This window comes from Cebus imitator, unplaced genomic scaffold (assembly GCF_001604975.1).
Source record: "Cebus imitator isolate Cc_AM_T3 unplaced genomic scaffold, Cebus_imitator-1.0 Scaffold96, whole genome shotgun sequence".
NCBI lineage: Eukaryota > Metazoa > Chordata > Mammalia > Primates > Cebidae > Cebus > Cebus imitator.
The window spans coordinates 5,014,124-5,019,590 of NW_016107411.1; positions in this window are offsets into that span (position 1 = coordinate 5,014,124).

A 5,467-nucleotide genomic window follows, 5' to 3' on the forward strand; every position below is an offset into this window, starting at 1 on the left:
ACGACACTCTGATTCTATCTTGACTAATCATCATAGCCTGGACAAGTTTGGAAATTTGGGAAAAGGGGGAGGGAGAATACCCTCTGTGATACGAAGCAATAGATACTTAAATGGAATGGTAGGTAACCATGAAGAATCTGCTGCTGTACAAACTAATTTGTACAGTCAGCCAGCACAGAAATATCAGATATCCACATAGCAGCAGGCTACATCATTCACTTGTCTATTTATGCAACTTACAAAAAGAGAAGCATTTAAATAAGTTATGAAAAATCCAGAAATAAGGAAATGCCTGTGTATATTTTTATTACAATACTTATTAGGGGTGTATGTGTGTGTGTGTGTTGGTTTATTCTCAGTGATATGAACTCCTTGCATTTTGAGTTCAGGGCCTGTCTTAATGGTCTGAATACCCATCTCAGCTAGCAGCATCTCTTTTTATCCACTCACCCAAATTCTTAGGGATCTTCCTCACTCCTCTCTTTCTCTCACAGTTTACACCCCACCTCCCATCTCAGAAAGTTCTGTCCACTCTACTTTCAAAATACATACTGATTCTGACCAATGTCTACACCTCCACTCCCACCACCCTATTTCAGCCATCATCGTCTTTCACCGGAATTAATGCGAAAGCTCCTTACCCCATCTCTGATACTTGTCTCAATTCCTGTAATCATCCTTTCACAAAGCAGCCCGCATCGGCTTGTTAAGCATGCACCAGGTTCCTCTGCTGTCCTGCTCCTGTGGTTTCTCTCACACTTGGAATAAAATCCAGAGGTTTGCCCGAAGTCTATGAGGCCCCACAGGATCCATTTGCTTTCTCAACCTTATCTCCCCCTGGCAATGCCACACTTGCTCCCTTACCTTTTATTTCTGGCACATACCAAGGCTATTATCATCTGAGGTCAGTTGCCTCTGTCGTTCATTCCACCTGGAACGCCTGGAGCCTCATGCTTCATTCTCACCTCCTTAAGCGTCTTTTCAAATTTCAGTTTCCAGAGAAATTTTCCTTACCACATCCTCAAAATAGCTTTCTTCCTCTCCCTGCCTCCAGGCAATCTCTAGTTCCTTATGAGACTTATTATTCTTTGTATTACCACTACCTGAAATTATATCTGTATTTTTTTTTTATTGTTTATGCACTCCACCAGAATATAAGCCCTGAAGGGTAGGAACTTGGTCCTATTTACCACTGAAACTTCATGCCCAGAACCATGCCAGCCATGCCTTAGTAATCAACAAAACCTTATAGAATGTCTGAATCCCTAGGGCTGACACATAATCATGTAACGGAGTACAGGGCGCTCGGCTCCCTCCCGGTTCCATGTGCCCAGGTCCTTGACCTCTCTTACCCCAGGACTGGGGAAGGGGTTCCGGACGCACGGCCGTTGGAATAAATATCTTGGACCCAAAGAGTTTAGCAGAGAGTGGTTTATTAGGCAGAGACAGAAAGAGAGAAGGAGCCAGAGAGCTCCCACACTGCTGTGGGAGGGGATTCAAGGGAGGAATTCGCACGGGTAAGGGGCAGGGGGATTTTAACCCCGGAGTTATTCCCGCCCCATTCATGTTCTTGTCCAATGAGAGGAGTTTTTCAAACTTCTGCTGGAGTGATTGATCTTTAACTCTGATACCATATTGGCTGCTAGGTCCGCAACAGAGGCCTTTCCTCCCAGAGCTTTTCCCCGGCTTTTTAAACAAAGAAGCACTCCTGGAATTTCTACCTAGCCCATCTGCGGGAAAGTCAGACAAAGAACTTTGCATTCCTGGCTGGGGACGTGGATGGAGACATGGCCCTGGAAAATTCTTGGTTTTAAAAACACGCCCCTTGTGGACTCGGTTTTCCTTAACACAGTCCCTCAATCAGAGCTTAATATATCCATGCTGAGGGTCTAAATGAATGAATATTAGAAGCTTTGTTTTTCTGGTTGCAAATATTCCCCTTGAGCAGAATGTACTCCATGCAGATGACCATTCTGGCCTAGTCCTGAATTCTATTTCCTTGACCATATTCTCCCATAGGAAGATTTATTTTCTCCTGTTTGAATGAAGGAAGTCAAGGAGCGGTCTAGTTCTTGTTAATTAAAAAACAATTTGGGATTTATTTATTTATTTATTTTATTTAATCCCGTAAAGTAATCAGAAATTAATTTTGCCCAACAGAAGGATACAGGGTGGCATTCAAGTTATCGTGAAACAAGTCAATATGAGCGATAAAACAACAGAGGGTTAATAGTGGACAATTCTCTACTTGTCTCTATGTTCTTCTCCAGTAAGGACCTAAATATTCTAAAACAATCCACCTGTTTTGGTAATCTCCTTGTTGTAATTTCAGATTCCTTATGAGATTACCAGGGGACATGGACTTAGGTTTTAGACCCAAGCTGTCTTACTGTCACATTTCTAAACAGAAAAGTCTTTCTCTATGGAACAAAAACAGTAGAGTGTGTAGCTGGAAAGCTAAGTGGAAAAGCTAAGACCAAGCATCACTTTGGTCTCATGGAACAGTGTCTTTCTATTAGTACCTTAAGAAGTATCCTCAAAATATCATCTGCTTTCATAGGCAGAGAAGTATGGCCTCTGATAATACTATCCAAAATGTTTTGGAAATTGACGTTAATGATGAATGCAAAATAAAATCATACAATTGCTTTATGTTACAGTTTCTTCCCCATCTTAGAATCAGTTTGTGGATAATTTCAATTTGTAGACAACTGCCTCCCACATGTGAATTATAGTTAAAGTATACCAGTGATGTCATTGATGTGGAATATAAAGTGCTGTGAATTTTAGTGATTGCTATTTCTCCACAGCTGTGAGCAATGTGTTCCATAAAGACTGGTAAAATTCTCCCAGGAGTCATGTTAAACTCTCACTCTTGAAACTCATAAGCAACTAATGCTTAAAAATGTATGCAAAAGACATTTACCTATAAGGTCAGTATTTTATGTATTTCCCAGTTAACAAGTTTAAAAAAAGTTCTTGCATTATTATATCCATTATACATCAGGCTAAAGTCCAGCACATGCTATGTAAATAAGCAAGTCTGCAAATTAAAGTAAGAGAGTGATCAAATAAAGGTGATTTTCTGGTTTGAAATAAAAGCATAAGCATGCGGTGCCTTTGAACTTTAAATATTGAAGAAAAATAGCCTGGGTCAAAGGTAGAACTAGAGTTTTCTTAAAGAGCTTTAGGATTGCCTGCTCTTATTTTGGTTGGATTAAAGCAAATCGTTTGCATTACTGCAACCTGGGTCAGAGCTGGCCTGAGGGGATGGCTGTGTGCCCAGTAGACCTGCTTCACCAGGGAACTGCCATGGTGGCCCTATCCATGGCAATTCCCTGGTGGAGCGGGCCCTATCCACAGGTGTCCCTTGGAGCACAGTCCTCTCCTTGGGGGGTCTCAATGAGTCACCACTGAACTTTCACTGAAGAGAGAAAGTTTCCCAAAAGGAAAACAACAACTGGCAACTAAAAATAAGCAGCTGAATTTAGTGTAGAGAAAATGAAATTATTTCTTGTATCCAAAATCCTTTACCTTTTTGCCCAAATTCGATGTGATATGACTCTTAACAGATGACAGTCTTTGTCTAAGACATCTGTCTTGGTTCTTCTTGGCCAAATTTTGCAAAAGGAGTGTTCATTCCAGTCATTGAAAAAAATAGACTCTTGGGTTGAGATTGTGTGGGGAAAAATGGTTATTTGGGACAACCGTTGATAAAACGTTTATCAAGAGTGAACGTGTGTAGTGCCTTTGCTATGTGTCCCTGCTATTATGAGTGCTGAGAATTCAGAAATAATGTCTAAGTTATTTATCACCATGTTCCCTGAACCTAGCTAAGTGTCTGGTGCCTAGCACATTGTACGTGCTCAAGAGGGGTGTGTGTGCGTTGAAATGAATAAAAAGAGAAGGGAAAAAGTTAAAGAGGGAAAATAAACATGTTACTGAGTATGAGGTCTAGAAAGTGATATATGACCATTTTCAAAGCAACACGTAGATCCCTGAGCCTGAAGAACTAGGCTGTTGAACAAACGACAAGTCAGCATGGGTGTTAAGAACTAAGATGATGAACTTGGCAGGAAATTGGGTGTCTTTCTAAAAAGTCTTGATAGTGTGGAAACAAGGCTACCCAATAGCTTGTGGAAACCAGGCTACCCAACAGCTTATAGAAACTGTTTATAACAGCCACAAATCCCCGACAGACATATTTGCTCCTGTGGCAAGTCCCACTCAGCAACACCTGACTCACTGGACAGTGCTCTCTGTCCTTGCAACATTCCCTCCACCTGCTCGTCCCACTCGAGTGTACATAAACCTTAAGAGCACGTGGATCAGTCTCTAGGCCTGGAAGGCATAGAAAGGTTTCCAAAGACACTTCATTTACAATCAGGAAGTCTCTCAGACATCAAGCTATTTTGGCTTAATTAAGAAAAAAGATCCTTGACAGCTACAAGTGGAAAGTTCTTGGGAGGGGACAGCCTTTAATAGCCCCAGACTTGGCAACCTTTAGAAGAAATGTTGCCAGTTCTTAATTTTAAAACTGAGGCTATATTTACGCAACACTTAAACAACGGGTTAATTCAGTGAAACTATCGCCCCAATTTAATTTGATGACATGTAAATGAACAGACCTTTGATGAACTAATTCACCTTCCAACTACTTCCAAAAGTGGGCTGATTTCTATTTCACACAGCTGAGATTTATTATCTCATTAAAGCACTAAGGTTCAATGACTTTAAACTATGATCGAATTATGACTTAAAACAATGCCTTACATTAATAATGGTAAGGATGTGAAGGTTTGCTTTCAAACTTGGTGCAGTATTTCTGGCTTTTAAGTTTTAGTGACATATTTATCAAGGGCAACTAGGTGCTGAGTGCTCAAATACACCTGTAATCATGCTTTTATCTTATGTTCAGAAAGCTATAGCAGTCTTTGTTTTTTTTTTTTTTTTTTTTTCTTTTTTGTGACACTAATGTCTTCCCTCCAATCTGTTTTATACTACTAAGGAAATCTCCTTAAATATTATTCATAGTTTTCCTCCTCAGAAAACTTTAACATTATGTATGTGTGCAAATCTCATACCCAATATAACTAAACCTATAAAAATAATAAAAATATGAATAGGTATACCCCAGACTGATATATATGGAAGAATTTTAAAGATTCTTGTTTTTTTAATCAGTGTTTTCTTATTTTCTGCAATGTGTCTTGCCTATGTAAAAGAAATTGATTTCTTTTCATTTTTTTAAAGACTCAATAACTCTCCAGTTTCTTGATTTAAAAAAAAGTGGAAATCACATGTGAGTATAGAAATAATCAAAATATAATGGTAATCACTATTAATGTAAATAGAATAAACTTTCTGGTTAAAAACAGATGTCAAATTGGATTTTAAAACAAACACAAAAATCTAGCTGCATTATGTTCACAGGATATACACTTAAAACTTCTGAATAAAGATTTAA